The sequence below is a fragment of the Vipera ursinii genome (genome assembly GCF_947247035.1).
Source record: "Vipera ursinii genome assembly, chromosome: 2".
NCBI lineage: Eukaryota > Metazoa > Chordata > Lepidosauria > Squamata > Viperidae > Vipera > Vipera ursinii.
This window is the reverse complement of record NC_139513.1, coordinates 131013642-131033599: the sequence shown is the minus strand read 5'-3', so window position 1 is coordinate 131033599 and position 19958 is coordinate 131013642. Positions and strand designations below refer to the sequence as shown.

At 39.4% G+C, this 19958-nt stretch overlaps 1 long non-coding RNA gene across 2 annotated transcripts in view; it reads right to left on the bottom strand.

The window, feature by feature from the left end:
- Positions 1–17865, bottom strand: part of LOC310633612 — a 35922-nt gene extending 18057 nt beyond the window's left edge. The window contains exon 1 of one of the 2 annotated variants that reach the window (XR_014491039.1): positions 17749–17865. This is a non-coding gene — a long non-coding RNA (uncharacterized lncRNA). The remainder of the gene's footprint in view (positions 1–17748) is intronic. The other variant, XR_014491040.1, reaches the window with a different exon arrangement.
- Positions 17866–19958: the final 2093 nt, after the last annotated feature.

Here is a 19958-nt window from a genome sequence, read left to right as displayed (position 1 = left end):
ACAAAGTCATCTTATTGCCCCCAACAATCTGGGTCCTCATTTTACCTACCTCGGAAGGATAGAAGGCTGAGTCAACCTTGCACCTGGTGGGACTCGAACCTGCACTAATTGCAGGCACCTGATGTTACTTAAGGAGGCATTAGCCCACTGCTCCACCAAGGCTCTTTTACATGTTAAACACTGCCCATTTTAATTACAATCTCACAATTAATGTTAAATTTATTTGTTTGCAAAACATACAAAGATAGCCTTTCCTGTCTTGGTGCTCTCCAAATACTTCAACTCCTTTAATCCCCAACTATCATAATTGTCCTGAAGGTAGGACAATGGATGGAATGGATGGAAACTAATCAAGGAGAGAAGCAATCTAGAACTAAGCAGAAATTTTCTGATAGTTAGAACAATTAATCAGTGGAACAACCTGCTTCCAGAAGTTGTGAATGCTCCAGTACTGGAAGTTTTAAAGAAGAGATTAGACAGCCATTTGTCTGAAATGGTATAGGGTTTCCTGCCTGAGCAGGGGGTTGGATTAGAACACCTCCAAGGTCCATTCCAACTCTATTATTATTGTTGTTGTTTATGGTGCATCTCTTTCCATATTAAACTTTACAATAACTTCATAAAGGTAGGTTAAATTTGGAGACTGTTGCCTGAGGCTAAATATCTTTTCTTGCATTTCATAGCCAGGAAAGAGAAATAGCACTCAGGACTAAAAGATCAAAGCTGGGAGACTTCTGGAAAGTCCCAAGTAAAACCAGAACTAAGACATAAATTAAGAACACAAACTGTACTACAGTCTGATTTTCCAGGTGCCAAGGAAATAAGATAATGTGAATGTCAAGTATAAGAATTATGACCATGGATTCCAACTGGGAATCCTTGAGTCCTTGAGATGCATTTATAAATAAAGTTTGTTCTGCCCTTCCTCCCTTCAAATTTGTTCAAATTAATTTCAGGAAGTCCATTTTTTTATTCCTCCTTTCCTTACTTGTATCTAACTGTGGCATAAACATACCCTAATAACCTGTTTTTCTTACTTTGTTTTCTTGATGTTTCTTCATGCACTCCCCTGCCCCTGCATCAGTCAGCCCTAAGTCATCCTTCCTTGTACTGGTTTAAAATAGTATGTTCCCCTTTATCTCACCATAAGATTTACTGTGGGTATAATTCTCTATATTTACCCAGCCATTGTGTCAATAGTCCAGCTATGTGATTCCTAGGGAATGGGATGGATACAGCTGGATACTTTTGGCCATTTTAGGCTGAACCTGAGCATTGTATTCGAGGCCTATTCTGCTTTGGGCAGAAGGAGGGTCCAATTCTTTGCTTGTAAAACTCCAGTCTTCAAGTTGATCCCTGGCTCAGAAATCAGAAGCAGTTTGAGCAGCTTCTGAAACAGATGTTCTCTTCATTCTTTGATCTACACCAGGATGCCTTTGAATATAAATGTAACATTATTCTGCGATGGTGCTAAACCTATGAACAAAACAAATCTGGCCCTCTCGTTTAGTTCAAATGTTTTGTATGGCATCAGTTAATGACCGGATAGATTTAGTGCTATTTGACGCTGTAGCTACTTAGCTGCCTTCTTCAGCTGAAGCCCCATCTCACATTGAGGAGGTGATGTTTGCACACTGATTGGTGATGTTTGGTGGTAGGGGGAGAAAACAAAGCTGTGGAATCCACAATAAACTCCCATTCTTTTTTTTAATCCCATTTATATCCCGCCCTTCTCCGAAGACTCAGGGCGGCTTACAATCTAAGAAGCACAAATCAATGTGCTTAGCAATAGCCTTCATTCTATGTATATGCCTGCTTATTAGGGCTTTCGCCCCCCCCCCAGTGGCATTTTTACAAAGTCAGCTTATTGCCCTCAACAATCTGGGTCCTCATTTTACCTACCTCAGAAGGATGGAAGGCTGAGTCAACCTTGAGCCTGGTGGGACTCGAACCTGCACTAATTGCAGGCAGCTGGTGTTACTTAAGGAGGCATTAGCCCACTGCTCCACTAAGGCTCCATAGCAGGATAAGGATTGTCAAGAACAAATTTTATTGCTGGTAAAATGACAGCACTTAAATTCATCCAGTGGAAACTGAATTAACATATACATTAGACACATGCAACTCTGGTCTCATGGCCTTTGAATCATTCTAAGGTCTTCTGTCTCTAGGCCAGACACAGGCAGGTTGAAACTTGGCTCAATTATTTTTAGATAGAAATGCTTCTTGAGCTTTCTCTGGTAAACCAGATCTGAAGAACAAAAAAAGGAGCTGCATGGGAAGATAATGACATGGGCTGAGATAACTCAGAGATCTTCATGGTCAATGGACATGTGACCCTGGATTTCTCCATTCCCAGTCCAACACACTAACCACTAAACTAAACCACTACTCTTTTTTTACACAATGTGGCTACTCTAATTTGAACTAGCAATAATATCTACCTCTCTCATACATGTAAGATGTCTTTTTTTTCTCTTAATGGTCAAACTGTCAGTTGCAATTGATGGAGATACAAAACTGAGACTCCCATCTACAGTATTTTGTGATGGCATCCTAGTAAGAAGAAAGTACCACTTCAGATCTGAGGAGTCTACTCTGCAGTCTGCCTCTTCTCTATAACGAAACCTCTGTCTGTCTGTCTGTCTGTCTGTCTGTCTGTCTGTCTGTCTGTCTGTCTGTCTGTCAGTCTGTCTGTCTGTCTGTCTGTCAGTCTGCCCATCCATCCATCCATCCATCCATCCATCCATCCATCCATCTATCTATCTATCTATCTATCTATCTATCTATCTATCTATCTATCTATCTATCTATCTACAAATGGTTTTCACTGAAAGAAAATAGGCTTGCAGGATTGTCTGTACAAGATTAGTTTTATTACAGTTTGAGAAAGCATATGAATCACTTTTTGGAAATTTTATACTGGAATGTTATTCTAACCATATCTTCAGTACCAATCACTTCTACTGGAAGGAGCAAAAAAGAAAAATAATAGCAAAATTATAGGCAAAATAAATATCATGACTGTTTTTGTCTTGCTGCTGCTCATATCTGGCCATTCACTGCAGATTTAAAACAAACTTAATTACAGAGGAAATATTAGAAGAAATGTTAGTTTTAAATTCTAACTTTGATTTTGCATTTATCTAGCCTATTGGAGAAAGTACTTTGGATAACCTTGTCAAGCATTTTCATTCCCACAGGGAAAAGTGTATGAAACAGCACTTATCCTCCCATTCGGAAACTTGTGGCCTGAACAACAAAAGGAAACATGATTCACATGATTATTATTATTTTTGCAAAATATACATTGCAAAGCTTCTATCTCTATGCAATTAACTCAGAGTGATGGATTTTTAATTACCTGGTACAAAGCTCACTAAGAGAGATTGCTTTAGTCTTTCATCTCATGAAGTTTATTAACAAAAGCCATGCGCTTTTATAAAATGCCAACTGTTTTGTGTGTTTCTGTATAAGTAAGTGCAGATAACCAGCCTAATATCCATGTTTAGTCTGGGTGCCATAAAATTATTGTATAACTCATATAAGTGGGAGATATTTCTACCTTGGGGTGTGTCACAGAATTCCACCCCTTCTGGTGGAAGCCAAAATCTTCAAAAGATAAATGTTTAGGACTTTCAAAAAGTGCTTTTCTGGATGTATTTAGTAAGCCCGAGACATTTATTTGAGCCATAATTTACATTTATTCATATCAATATTGTACAAGCAATTATTTCAAATCAAATATATCAGAAAAATATGTCTGGCATTGCTGAGAAGGAAAAAAATAAATAAGATCTGATATATTAATTCTGGGATAAATATTTGCTATCCATTTTAGCTTAGTCCCTAAACAGTAAGACTGTGAACTGGAATTGCCAGTCTAAATTCCTAGGTGAAACATATTTCAGAACATTTACTTCAGATAAACTAGATGGACTGAAGCAAATGTTCTGATCCTGATTTGTTGGCCAAAGGTTCAGCACACCATAGATGATTAGCAATAACAATAAGAAAAATCACAATAAGAGACACCAATCAACAGAATTGCTCACCACAGTCAGGACACAGTCCATTCACCACTGGTTAAACGGATCCCTGTATCTTGGTTAGACGGCAAAATCATGGGGGAAAATGGTCATGGTTAGTTGGATAATTCATCCATTATATAATCTCATGGTTTCCCAAATTAATTAAGACTATTGGCATTTATTTTTTTAAAAAAATAGTATTTTAAAGGAGTGTGACTAGGAAATCCTCATTTCTGTGAAAATTGGAACGTAACCATCTAGCTCACCTGCACAATTATTGCATTCTGCAGAAGAAGAGGAAGGGAAAGGAGACAATCCACTGCAAAGTTGCAGCTGTTTCCCTAATGCTAAACTAACACAATTACAGGTAGTCCTTGACTTATAACCATTCATTTAGCGTCTGTCCAAAGGTACGATGGCACTGAAAAAGGTGATTTATGACCGTTTTTCACACTGCACACATTGCAACTGTCAATGCTGCAAACATTGACATGTTTTTGCACTGACAATATAAGAGACAGCCTTTTGTTTAAACTGCCTCACTTTGAATCTTGAAGGGAGGGAATTTTCTACTGACTATTTTGAGAAGATTAGAAAAGCCCGGGTACAGAATGGGAGGAGAGACCTCATATGTAAAACTAATTGGATAATGTGATTTATGATGTGTAGATAAGGGTAGGGATTGTGTGTGTGTTACGATGGGTTTGGGGGGAGGAGATTTCAGATTCTGGCATCCCTCCATGAGTGCCGATGGTTCGTTTCATTACTAAGACTTTTTAGATAAATAATATGCCTGCAACCTGTTTGAATTGTCTCATTCATCAGAACCATGACAGCAGCATGCCTATGGTCACATTTTCAAAATTTGGATGCTTGGCAATCGGCATGCATTTATGATGGTTGCAAAGCCAAAAGCTAGTTCTTGTGTGGGGGGAAAAGCTGAGCTTTCACTCTAAAACATTCATGGACAGAGTAGTGGAGTACAACAGTTGCTGGAAGCAAGACGGGGCAGAAATAATGGCTATCTTCCCACCAGCTACTTTCTGTAGTATGGTATAGTTCAAGGCAGAGACAAAGGTGCACCTCCCAATTCTCAGGTAAAATCCAGTGGTTCCTAAAAGCCCATTTTTATTGCATTTGTGCGTATCCTGAAAGTGGCACCAAGTCATCTCACATCAGAGACATTCAGCCATGCAGTATATTACTATGAAGTTGCTTGGTGTGGCAAATTTGCTGGCTGACTCTGGCAACACCATCCTAGAAAGATTTCCTAGGAATCTGATTAATGCTACTCTCAGTTGTCAAAAAGGGAAGCTAAATTGCTTTAAAAAATTGTTTAAGGACAATCTTTCTCTTACGAAGCAACATTATTCTTGGGGGGAAAAAATCTTGCTGCAAGAGTGATTACTAGTTCCTGGGTCCCTTAGTATTGTCATAAACTAAACTATAAATCAAATCCAAGTATCTGAGCTATAGAACATCACATAGTTCATTCTTAAATATAGCATCCTGGACATTTTTTATTTGTCCATTTCTTTTATCTCATTACAACCTTAAGTGTAGTCTTTGGGAATGGTGGGATTCAAATATGTGAACAACCAGTTCTCCGCGTGGATGCCTCTTTCAGAAGTCCATTCTGGGCCTGGGCAACAAAAAATTAGCTACCGGTGGCTGAATCCCACCAGTGGTCTTTGGGGTATTTAATGACTGCTTTTCAAGCCACTTAGTGGCTAAAGTTCACTGATCCATCATCTGCACTCTTAAATCTTGGTAGTAAATTAGGAAGGAGCTTCAGCAACCCTTCCTAAACTGTATAGTAATTGGTCAGGTTTCCTCAATGAAAAGTTCTCTCTCTCTCTCTCTCTCTCTCTCTCTCTCTCTCTCTCTCTCTCTCTCTCTCTCTCTGTGTGTGTGTGTGTGTGTGTGTGTGTGTGTGTGTCTAACAGCTAAATGTAGGCAAGAATAGAGATCCATAGGCCCAGCCTTCAGACAACTGCCATGAAATGAGCTTCTGTGTTGTCCTCCAAATATGTGGGATGTCGGCTTTCAAAATGCTCCAGCGCAATACATCTGGAAACAGCAGGTGGAGGAAGGCCTGCTGAGAGTTTTGCCTTCCGACTGCATCAGTTTGTTGCTTGACTCATACATTTGGAAACAAAGGTTGATAGAAAATACTTGTGTAAAATGACATTTTTCCAAACAAGCTCCCAAGAAGCAAGTTAATCTAGCTGAGGTGGTTCTCAAGTGTTTTATAAAGAAATGGTGTGGGCGGGGGAATAACATCTCAAAATAGCAACTTTTTAACATTTCCCAGCAGGACCACATAATATTGCATTTCCCTAAATGTCTCCATGATAATCCACATGCAAGTCTGTCTTGGATCTGAATTACTATATCTCACTTGACAGGGAACACCTTTCTAGAGTATAGCACAAAGTTGTATAACTGTGAAGTGTTCACGTGACGGCTTGTGTGGTTGGGGAGACAACTGGGAGCCTGTTCACTTTTTGTTGTGACTTTGTTATATTTGGAGGTATCTGCAGGGCAGGATCAAAAAAGTCAAGATGAATCTGTCAGAAGTGGAAAATATTTAAGCATGTAGGAGGAGAAACCTATTGTCATTTTTAAAATTTAAATTACATCTATTTTTGGTGTTTCTATCTTAGTAAACCTACTTATGTTTTGGAGTGTAGTCCCAGCCTGAGATTCAAAGGCCATTCACATTCCATTCATCCTCTCTGAAACAAGCTATTGTTCCCCCCCCCTGTTTTCCCCCAAGAAGGATACATTTTTATAACCTATTTTAAAGTTAAGAAGACTTTCGCAGGAAAATAGTAAATCAGAGATTGAGGTTTAATCAAACAGTCCTCAAATTATGGCCAGAATTGGGACCAGAATTTCAGTCGCAAAGCAATGCGGTTGTTAAATGACTCATCAGGTGACCAGATGTGATTTTATGATAATTTTTACTGTACCATGAACTTGTAAAAGTAGGTGGGATTGCAGGGGGGAAAAAGTGAGAGGAATCAGAATACAAATTAGAGTTGGTCTCATTCTATAATTGTAAGTTCATTTAATTAATTACCTTTGTTGATTTCCTGTGGCTATCTTCTTCAGTTACATTGAGGATTATAGTTAATGACAAGTTTTGTAAGAGCTCTGTGAACTTCCTCTAAGCTTTCCAGAGGAAAGGGTTTGTGCACATGGCCCTAAGACCTCACACTGTGGATTTCTCAAACCAAGTAACCAACATATGGCGTAGCTTGGGCCCTAAGCTGAAGTTTTTTCTTAAATGGGAGCCCTGATGGAGTACATAAGAACCCAAATTCTGGTTAGATGGTGGATGTTGGCTTTAAAATCTCTTTATTCTCATTCTATGAATTTAAGAGATTTCCTCTCCAGAATGTTTCTTATACTAAAGGTGTGTTTGGTGCAAAAATAACCCTTCCTCTTATAAATAACAGCTTTAGGGAAGATTTGTGTCAAGGCTGCAATGAAGGAGAAAGGGAGGTTTCATAACTTGGCATAGTCTCAGATCTGATCATTTGCACCTTCGAAACTGTTATTTAAACAGAAAAATTAAGCTCCTGGTGAAAAACCATGCACATCATTCCTAGCATGTATCTTTGAGTCAGAGTTTTGTCCCACTGAAGATAAAAGATGTAACAGTTAATATAATTGCAATGAAGAGCAGAACTTTTTACAACATTCTCCATTACTTTTACTTTACTACTCATCTTTTTCTTCCCTTTGAGTTTCAGAAAATGGGCAGAAAATATACTGATGTTTTTGAGAAACATCCAAAGTAATTGCCACACACGATCTGCACCTTTTTCCTGAGACGGGTTTTGTTGAAACTGGCAAATTAATTAACAAAAATGCTAACGTATAATTTTGAGAGAAACTTTATCTCTAAGTTAATAAGAAAAATATTTTAATTACAGTATGTGGCACATTTTGACCATATGCTAATGTTCTTTTGTGAAGAATTTGAATGGTTTTTTCCAAATTTGCAGGCAAGGAGACAGAATACAGTACGCACAATACAGTTCCAATCCACGACTTGGAACTGAGGGCCTCAATCACAAAGGGGACTCAGAAATAGTGTGGATGGAAAATGGGATAAGTCACTGAACTTTAACTAAACTTTTGGAATTCTACGTGAATGATAAATTTATGCAAATGATAAATTTACAACAAAATGACTATAAATGTATAGATGTCCTTCTTGACAAGAAAGGAACATTTGTTTTTATCGTGATGGAATTTTTGATAAGAGTGATTGTGAAATCTAAGATACCAAAGTTTGAGAACTACTATTTCTGAATCTTTGCATTCATTTATAAAGACTAAAGAAAAAAATAGAATACAAAGTAATAAGGAGTTTTCCCCAGTTTTCATTTTATTTAAGCCTCCTGATAACTTAATTTCAAAATTCTGGCAAAGTACTAGAAAAAAATGAAAGGCGGTAAGCCATTCTTTTGAAGTACTGACAAATAGCACATGCCAGAAAATTGAGTTAACAGTAAGATTTCCTATGAAAATTAAGGAATTGCCTGGTTTAAGTTTCTGCATTCATAGTCCATCTGCTAATCAGTGTGTGTGTGGGGGGACCCATTTCTTTCAACACCAAATAGCAACCTAGAGAAGGGGTCCCCAACCCCCGGTCTGTGGACTGGCACCGGGCCGCGACATGCCAGTAACCGGTCCGCGCAAACAAGTGAAGCCCCATCCGTGGGATGCAGGTAGCATGAGAAACCATCCCCTCTTCGGTCTGCGGTAAACCTCTCTCCACAGAACCGGTTCCTGGTGCCCAAAAGGTTGGGGACCGCTGACCTAGAGCACACCCACACATCCCACTAATATCTCCAGGCATTTTTGAAGGATACATCCTCATGACACACCCTTCTCAACTCCACCACATAGCTGAGGTTATCTAGTTATGTATTTATCTGATTCAGTTTTAAAGTGGTGTTCTTTCATGGACATTTTTTTAAAGGCATTTGGTATCTGCTGCCTCTCTGGTGCTTTGCAAGGTGTCAGACATTAGATGAGCTCCTTATCTACAAGGTTCTAGGGAAGAAAACATGCAGATCATTTGTGAGATAGATAGAAGCTACCTGAAAAAGTTGAACAGCAGAGGTTTACTGCTCAAAGATAATATCTGCTGGATTCAGTCTGGTTCATTTCAATCAGTTGTTATATTTTCAGCTCCCCCAAGATTCTTCCACAACCATTGCATATAACCTGAGAACAGCTCTCCTGAGCTGTTGCCACATCTTGTAGAATTAAAGATCATTTCAGACTGCTGGGGAAGAGTTAAAAGTGACCTCAATAAAAGGTAACCCTTAAAAAGTTAGCAAGTTATCTTCATGTCACAGCAAGCAAGCAAGGTATAAGGAAAAGACCATAGCGAATTATGCCAGATGCCATATTATTGTGCCGTTTCATAGTTTAGAGAAAACTATGTCAAACTGGATGGATATGTAGAAATATCTGGTTGGCAGTTTAATAAAAACCCAGAACTTTGTCCAGTAACTTTCATGGACTATTTTTTCAAGACTGTATTGACCCAATGAAAACATGCTAGCACTTTCAACTTGTGAGATATATTCCTAACCCTTTTTTCACATGTAATCTAAACACACAAATCAACAAAGTAATGCCTTACGGCTGTGTTTTAAATAGAAAATGTGACCATAGGCATGCTGCTGTCATGGTTCTGATGAATGAGACAATTCAAACAGGTTGCAGGCATATTATTTATCTAAAAAGTCTTAGTAATGAAACGAACCATATTTGATTTTTATGGTTTGTTTTTGTTTTAATTGAGCTGCAATATCTGGCAGGGAATTGGGAATTGCAAAATTCAGGATTGGTTCAAGTGTGTGTGTGTGTGTGTGTAAAAAGACTACCATATACTATAATGAACACTCCAGTGGCACTAGCTCATATTTTAGATATTGTGTGTGAAACCCGTTTGCTGCCAATAAACTATACGTAAGACCAAAGTTGAGACTATCAAGCATGCGCTGAAAAAATGCAGACAAACCACTCAATGGGAGCAGTCAGTGTTTTCTCAATCTGTATTTTAGAGGTTACCCTCGGGTAGCGTATTGTTTGCATAAGTGTGTGTGCATGTCCGCAAGTTGTGAGTCTATTCATATATGCATGTTCAGTTTGAGTGTGTCCTTGTATCCTTCCTCTATCCCATCGTTCCAAGGCAGTTCAGCTTCTTCTTTATGATAGTTAAGCAAAAAAATATATATATTACTCCATCCACCACCCACCCACGCACACATAGATGAGCTACATGACAACTGTCACGTTCAGCTTGACCCTGAGGGGAAAATTATGACGGACTAACGATGAAAGGCTAGTTTTCCAATTCTCTCAGCCTCTCGCTTTGGAGGCAGACTCTGTATAGTATTGCAGTTCTTCTGCCAACACCACTAATTAATCCAGCCAAGGTTGGAAGCAGACAGAGTGAGTCAAGCTGGTTATTTTTCCACAGGAGTCTTCCCCTCCCCATCCCCCACCCACCCACCCCAAGAAGCATGTAGAAAATGTTCCGTTTTGCATATCCTAACATGCCACATGAAGGGGTAACGTGGGTTGCTAAGCCTGTTGCACCAAAGCACATCTCCCAGGCATTGCCTCCATGAAATGGCAAACCAAACAGTGTTTCAGGTTTATAACCTGTCCAAGAAAAAAAAAGATATAAGGAAAGGAAGCAGCCAGCCCTGAGACAATATCACCTGAGCTGCTTGAAGCTGTTTCTTTTTCCCTTTAGGTTTTTTTTTAATGAATTACAAAGGTTAAAAAAATGGCTCATCTTTCAAAGGCTGTTTTATTGCTCTGTCTGCTTTTATTGAAGTGCACAGAAGATAATGCTGGCTGTGTTTTTCATATATATTCATCTTATGTTTACTTCTTACTGACACTGCATTTATCACACCTTTGTGATAAATGCAACACACATAAAAATGTAAGCTTGTTGTTCCTTCCACATTAAAATATCCATCTATTCATCCATTCATCTATCACTGGTCAGAAACCATTTTGTTTGTTTGTTTAAAAATTTGTTTAAAAAGGTATATGCCGCTGATCTCTTTATCAAACGCTATCCAACCATTTATATTTAAATGAGCAGCTTTTTAATTAAAGCAACAGTTCAACAATTCAAATGGGATATGGAGTAAATGGTTCAAAATTAAATACAGCAAGGTTATATACTATTATCTTACTCATTCTGTTTATGCAGAAAATATCGGGAGAAATGCTGGATTGGAAAACATGAAAATTTGAATTAAAATTGCAAAACGAAACACTAACAGTCTCAGATAAATTGACGGCTTCAAATGAAGACTTAAAATATTCATTGTATAGATTTATATGGCTAGCCCATCAACACAGGATGCAATGCAATAAAGGTTATATTTTACAAAAATACAAATATTTCATGAATTAAGCAAAGTAAACACTAACCATATCAAAACAGGCTCGCATAGTACCTAGGCCAGGGGTCAGCAACCTGAAACAGTAAAAGAGCCACTCAGAACCGGTTCCCTCACAAAAGGAAAAACTGGGAGCCGCAAACAAATGTGTGCACATGCGCGCACATGCGTAGAACAGGGTTTGTCTGAAGAGTGGAGCCAAGGCGAGATATGCACCTACCCTGCATATTTGAATTAATTGGTTGAACTTTTTTAGTCCCACCTTTTTTTTGTTTGGACTGGACATGGCAGAGGACTGGGAGCCGCAGGAGACGGCTGAAAGAGCCGCATGCGGCTCCAGAGCTGCGGGTTGCAGAGCTGTGACCTACGCCAAATGCTCAAGGAAAGGACCACATCTATATGCCTTGTTTTATATTGTCGTTCTATAATGTTGTAAGCCATCCAGAATTGCTATACATACAATGGAATGGGCAACATATAAATTTAATGAATAAATAAATAAAAGTCTGGCAATCCAGCCTCTCAAGAGAATGTTCCCAAAGCCATACCCTGGGACAGAGAAGGCAAACTTCCAGGGTCCCACTAGATGGCATTGCTTAGGAGGGATGAGACGAAATAATTGAAGACAGGCGATCACACAAATAATCTAGCCTTATCCTAGGACAGTCTTTATATAAAGGCAATAACCAGCATTTTGAATTGCATCCAGAAGTCCATTTAGAGCCAGTGCAACTTACAGAGTAAGTATGTTACATGGCTCAACCGAGACATACTTGTAACTATGTACAGCACAGAAAGGTAATTAAAACTTTGATTTTACAAAACTACAAACAGACTAAAGGTCATGATAAATTTGATATAAGATTTTGGAATTAATTACTTTTTTAAAATAAAAAATATTAAAAGTTTTAGAACATAAAAACAAAAACAAACTAATACAAAATGAAGAGAACAAAGAAAAAGAGTCTGCAAAAAAAACCCAACCAAGAGTGCAGTGAGAAGGAATAAAAACAAATGCCTTTTAAGTATTTTTTTTTAATGATAAAGTCAGACTTTAAAAATTGGATACTAGAGGGAACTAATTATTACAAGAAGACCTCTCAAACCTGACTTACAAATACAGAATGAACCAAAATGTTTTACTAATGGACACACTGGAAGGATGGAAGGATATTTTTGAACAAAGGACCCAGGAGTTCATTTTAAGAATGTTTGTCTCTATAGATAGACTGTGTTTAAAAGATGTTATGGAAGAGGAACAAGCTGTACCTGACTTGACTGAGTCTGATTTCAATAAGTATTTAGAAATGACAAACTACAAAAATGACATGGAAAAAGATTTTAAACTGGAAGAAACCAACTGATGGTCAATAATTAAAATGGATATGCAAATATCAAACCAAGAAGATGACCTGGATAGTTTTCCTATATTGGATTTACAGAAGAGGCTTGTTAAAGATTTGAAGAATTTTGAGAAGGGTCAAAGAAAAAAAATATGAAAAATCAAGTTCTATGACATTATTTGAAGGGCCTAAAAATCAAGATTGTAGAAGGAAGGAGTATAAAGTTGGTTTATCAGATCAAGGTTTAAAAAGATGTTTTTTGGTAACTCTTAATAGATTATTGCTGACATCAGAACTCAATTGAGGAGGATTTGTTTATAGATAGAAGATGGGCCATGGGAAGAGCATATGTTGTATTTGAAGAGAAGTTGATAAGTTACTAAAATTGTTTATACTTGTGATGAATATGTGTTATGGAAAGTAATTTCCTCACATATTTTTCCCTATATTCTTATTTGTATTATTTTCTGTTTTTCCTGCACTTTCTATTTTCTATTTCTATTTTTATTTTTGTTTTTAATCATTGTAATTATAATTTTTAATAAGAAAAAATATGTTTCACCATAGCAACAAAGAAACTAATGCTAAATGTAACAAAACTAGATTGATGACTGAAAGCAATAATCATGAAGATATTGGACACGTAATGCATAAGCAGATGTCACTGCAGAAGACATCTTTAAAAAAAGCCAATAGAAAAAAAATGGGTAAATATTGTCACTGATGACATGAAAGAAGAACTCAAACAGTTACCATTGAGTTTTCATGAAATCATGTGCACAGGGTCAAGAGATGGAAAGAACTTCACTAGTCAACAACAACAGGAACAATGCAGTTCTTTCATTTTATGTTTTGCCCTGTTGCTCATACCATTCCACTCAATCTCAAACAACTAGTTTAACAGAAACATGACCTTGACTTTACTCGGATTCAACATGCAATCTAGCCACAAATATTGCAGAATAAATGCTGTCATATGACAAGCCTTCAACTACGCCTCATTGAAGAATCACATGCTGACCCATAAATTACAGAAGGCTCTTCATGCTTACTGTCATTAGACCAATAAAAAGGAAGAGTAATTATCTGATGCTGATTTCAACGGAATTCAAGAGGACAATGAGACATGTCTCTTCATAAAAGTAGTTTAAAAGTATCCTAGGACAGAGACTCTTTATATTCTCTAAACCAAGAGCTGGTAAACTTTTGGGGTTGGTAGGGAGATGGGGGTTATAGTAATTTTCTTTGTTTGGCCTCCAAAAGCAATAAAGAGCCTTGGTGGAGCAGTGGGCTAATGCCTCCTTAAGTAACACCAGCTGTCTGCAATTAGTGCAGGTTCGAGTCCCACCAGGCTCAAGGTTGACTCAGCCTTCCATCCTTCCGAGGTAGGTAAAATGAGGACCCAGATTGTTGGGGGCAATAAGCTGACTTTGTAATAATGCCGCTTGGGGGGGGGGCAAAAGCCCTAATAAGCAGGCATATACACAGAATGAAGGCTATTGCTAAGCACATTGATTTGTGCTTTAGATTGTAAGCTGCCCTGAGTCTTCAGAGAAGGGCGGGATATAAATGGGATTAAAAAAAATTTAAAAAATTAAAAGGAAAATGGGACAAACTTTCAGGCCTTTTCATGTTGATTCCTTCATAGTGTAAGCCTAAAACAGGCTTGGTAAAGAATAGTAATCTGTGGTGATTAAGGGCCTTATATTTAAAAGACTACTGTATCTCTCCCAACGCCAGAGAACCTGTGTACTAAGATCAGCTTGGGGATGGATTGGCTCCAATGTAGTCAACAGTAGAAGAGTCTTCTCTGCAGCACTGACCTTACACTGCTTTGGAGAGGGGTGTGGTTTCATTTATATATCATAAAGGACATAGTCAAACACCTAACCTTCTGCAAGGTGGCAGCTGATCTTGGAGCAGACCAAATTTTAAACTGCATTTTGAAATGGACTCCATTTTTTTATGAGAGCTTGTTTGGGTTTTTTATCAAATTGTTCTTTCTGTGGATTGTTTTTATGGCTCTGTGGAAGGAAGAGTATTATAAAGATTAATGATGATGACTCAGATAGCTCTTTTCAACCTGGAACCCTGAAGATGTGCTAGAACGCCACCATTACACATCTAAAAGAAATAGCAATGGAAAGCAACAACTAACAATCATAGAAAAGGGAGTTTCCTTGCTTCCTCCCACAAGCTACTACAACCATTTGAAATAAAAGGGTTTTCTAACAAGAACTTGAAACACAGGATGGGAACTAGGTAACAAACGCAGCCAGAACAAGACAGAAAATACTGTTTTGCATGTGGAACCAGACAATCTGGGCAGACGTTCCACCATCTGTTGGCTAGGGGGAAGGTTGGGGGTTACATCATGTATTCCTGCCCTCTAGAAATGATGGCTGGGCCATGCCTGCACTGGGAAAAGTTGGAAATGCTGATATGCCCTAAGGGTAGTCATATAAAGTACAATTTCTTTCCTTTTAGCTATCATTATTCCACCATGGCTTCAAGATATAAAAATACATATTGTTTTCTAACCAGAATCTGAAAGGCAGTTACATAGTAAATCTGTTGTATGAGCAGAAAATCATTTTCTCCCGGCATTTATCCTCTCCATTAGTTCATTTTCCAAATTCCTTCTTTATTTTTGACACCAACTTTTTTCCACTTTCAACAAGGTACAGGAGAAATGACTTCCACTATATTATTTCAAAATGAAAAAGGATTCTGATTGTGCTGTTTCATGTTAAAGGTCTTCTCAATTGCCACTAAGGGAGCATCTTGCCTTTAGATGCAGCAGCCCTGTTTTTCATTATTGCAATGTCCAGAAAATGCCAGCTGCCAAATACACTCAGGTTCAACCACTCCCCTTCTCTAAGGTTTCTAAATAAAAAAATGACCAACTCACCAACTGAAGTACTTATAGGACAGTGGTGGCAAACCTATGGCACGGGTGCCAGAGGCAGCACTCAGAGCCCTCCCTGTGGGCACCCGTGCCATGCCTCGGAGGTGGCAACTTTGCCTCTTCAACCAGCTGCCCCCCACAGGTGTCCCTCCCCATGAGCGACATTGAGGTGACCACACCCACCTTGGCCACACCCATCCAATCTTCCATGACCACCACAGCCACACCCACCTGGCACCCAGTGATAAATAAGTGGGTTTTGGGTTGCAGTTTGGGCACTCGGTCTCTAAAAGGTTCGGCATCACTGTTATAGGACCTAGTTAGATGGACACGGGAAGCTGTTCTGTCCTCTCTTCTAGGTCTATTTCTGCCCAGGTTTCCTTTCAGTGTATGTTTATTCTGTTTTAATTGGGAAAATGTCAACATGGTAAGGCAGACAAAACCAGCTTAAAGAAACCCAAGCAAAGCCTTAAAATCACCTCTTTTCCATTACTGTTGCAATGCCCTGGTGAATGGATGCTTCCCCCCCCCCAACGCTGGCTTTTAAGACTGGCTGAAAGACGGTAGCAATATCAGAGGAGAAAACCATCATCACCTTGCTTACAGCAAATGACATATTCACAGATCAGGGCAGCACCATTTGACAGGCAGGCCACTAATAAATGACTGGCAAGAGGGGCAGCAAATTGATCCTTTTGTTTGACTCGAGGATCATTGGTGGACAGCAATTTAAATCGTAGCGAGGAAAAGCCCTTCATACAGCTTCAGCCACCATAAGGGATCCTCAACTCTGCTTTTCTACTAAAAAACAAAACCAAAAAAAAAACCAAAAAAACCCCCTTTTCCCTTATTGCACTGCCCCTGCTCCAGGGCTTGCGGATTTGAATGAAACTGCTGTTTTCAAACGCACGAACGGATCCTTTTAGGGTGGCAATGTCTAAATCAGGGGTCTTCAAAGATGGCCCTTTTATGATTTGTGGACTTCAACTCCCAGAATTCCTCAGCCAGCTTGCCCGGCTAAGGAATTCTGGGAGTTGAAGTCCACAAGTCATAAAAGGGCCAAGTTTGAAGACCCCTGGTCTAAATCAACATCAATAACGCATTGGTATTTTTTTTAAAAAAAATATTCCTGTTTGCCAGGATCCCGTCTGCTGCAAGCCGGTCTTGGAAAGCCGAAGGGGTTAAGGCAAAACTCAGGGAAGAGGGATTTTTTTTCCCCTAATCCGTGCACATGTCATGGGATCAGGGCTGTGGGTGGTAGTGCTAGCCTGCGGCGGTTGCTCAGGCCCAGAGCCCATCGCCTGACTGGCTTCCAAGCCTTCTTACATAGGCCGTTTTTCAAATTTAATTAAGAAGGGCCCCTGTCAGCAGCTTAACTTGTCGCCTACGCCGCTCCAAGCCTCGCTGGCACACAAAGGAAAGCGAAGCCAGAGCGTCACCTCCGGGCGGCCGCCTCGCGAGGAGCGGCCGATGACGTCAATCCCACCCCCCACCCCGCCGTCGGTCGTTCACAGTCCCAAAAATGACGTCAGAGGTCTCTACACTTCCGCTCTGCGAGAGAGAGCAAGCAAGGTCCAGGGGTTGAAAACGGACAGAGGCGATTGTTATTTATATTATGGTTGGTGGCCCGGTCAGCCAGATGTTCAGACTGCATTTGGTATTTTTATCCACCTAGTGCAGGGGTCTTCAAACTTGGCCCTTTTATGACTTGTGGACTTCAACTCCCAGAATTCCTCAGCCAGCCCTGCTGGCTGAGGAATTCTGGGAGTTGAAGTCCACAAGTCATAAAAGGGCCAAGTTTGACGACCCCTGACCTAGTGAGTTCAAGCAGATGTGGTGTTAGGGGGACCCTCGCAGGATGCAAAGCTGTTCCGAGCAAAGCTGCCTTTTTTTTGCAATTGACGGGCGGTGCATTTGGCCACGTCGATGTGGTTCAAGTGGTGTTTCGGTTATTCTGGGATTGTACGCGAGAGCGCCTATAGCTATTGGTAATGGCAATAGCAATTTACCTTTGCTTTCTTTTGCCACAGTATTATTCTTTCCTCCGTTCGCTTCGGCGTTGCCCCCCCTCCGCGACTTCATTCCGTATCTAATCGCCTCTTGCTCCGCTGCGTGGCCGACGAAAAGCCCGACTTTCGTAGGAGTAAGACAAAAGCCACCGGAGCCACCTACGGCAGGAGCCAATCCCCCTTCCAAGGGAAGCTGCGCGGGAGGGGGAGGTTAAGGAAGGGAACCCCTTGTAAGTGACTCCCTTTGGGATCGGGTTTTCCTGGCGCTGAGCTCTTGAGGGGAAAAAAAACACGGCCAACGGAATCCAGCGCCAAGGTGGATCTGCAGGAGGCTATTTTCCAGAGCCTTTGATCTTTAAAGAAGGGAGACGGAGCAGAGCAGAAGGTCACCTAAACGCCCTAACAAGAACACCTGGATTGCTATTGTCTGTGGCAGTCATTCTTTCAAAATGCCACGTGGGGCTGTGTATGTAAACATCACCCAGCCGCTAAAACACACACACCCCATACACACGCACTCGTTCCTTGACAGGATACAGGAAAAACAGGTGGATTAAGGTTGCAGATGAAATTTGTTCCCCTTATAGGTTGGCGAATCTTTAAAAGGCACTTCCAGTTAATTCAGTTTGCCTCATTTGGTTATTTTATGCTATAGTGCCACAAAAACAGAAGTTATGTGTATTAAACTACTCATAGAAATACCCTCTAATTCATAAATACCTCAACAATACTAAAGTGGTTTGTTTAAAATATCCATTGTCCCATTCCAGACTTCTTGGGAGAAATGCAATCAGAAAGCATGTAAAATCTGTACCCTTATTTAATTTTAATAGGATGAAGCACTTCATATAACTTTGGCTTCCTGTGATAAAACTAAGCAACTCCATGAATTGCTGCTCAGTGACTGTAATCAAAGTCCTACGTTCATTCAGACTTCCAGCAATTACACAGGAATGTGGTGTAGTGGTTAAAACACTGGCCTAAAAGCCAAGAAACTCTGAGTTCTAGTCCTACCTTAGGCATAAAAGCTGGCTGAGTGACTTTGGGCCAGTGAAAATAGGGGAAAATAGGAGAAGGGTGGTGTGTTGGATATATTCACTGCCTTGAGTTACCTTTAAAAGTCAAAAAGGCAGGATAAAAACTTAAATTAAAAATGTGTTTTGTGTTGAATTGCAAATTTTAAAATTTATTCCTGCTGATAATTGAAAATGGAGCCATTTTCATTATTTGGCCTTTTTTCTCTCTGAAGAAATGTTTCTGCAGTGAAGCAGCTAGGTCCCATAGATTAACCTAGACATGAACATCTTTTTTTTTAGTCCAATGAAAACCAAGGCATTCACTGTACTCAGGAATCATTACAGAAAAGTCAAAAATATGCAACAGATTTTGATTAAGTCTGATCATTACTCAGATTCTATACTAACACTATAGTATAGTGATCAGTAGTGCTCTTCTAATAATTCAGATTCTGGAAATATCAAAGATTTGCACCCTGAGCCAGTATGCTACCAGTCGCACCAATGATGATTCCTTCTTCTCCATTTTTAGGGTAGTAAGATTATCATCGTCTTCTTGCCTGACAGCTAAATGAGAATAGTTATACCTCAAAGGTCTACCAACTGTCCTTTATTTATTCATCCTTAAACAAGTTCATATGCATTAATAATATGCTGGTTTGTGAAGACTTGCTTTCACTTGGTTTTGATTTTGCCCTGAGGACTTAGCTCATTCAACTGAGAAATTAAGAGAGGAAACAACTTTAATGTTATTGCTTCCCCCAGCTTATTTATCTTGAGCTGTTTGCTCTAGAAGATAATAGCTGCAAAGTATCTCACCTCCAAGCTGTAGAAGCCAAATGATGTCATGCTAGGAGCATCTTGAGAAAGTGGGGAGAGAACAACACATCTAACCCATGAAAAAGCATAACAGAGGCAAAGAGGCTACAAATAAAACATTTCACTAAATTCTTGCTAGACATTAAAAATAACAGTATTTTTTTTAAAAAAAAAATCTACACTGAATTAACCAAAAGTTTTTGCGGGGCACCATGCTATTTATTTATTTGGTTTCTTTGCATTACATTTATATTCTGCTTTTTCTCTAGACTAGCTTTTTTCATCTGGAACTCTAATACTTATCATCCCAGAAGATTATAGGATACTAGCCTAAAGAATCATTTAGGCTTTTATTTCAACCCCTTTCTAAGAATC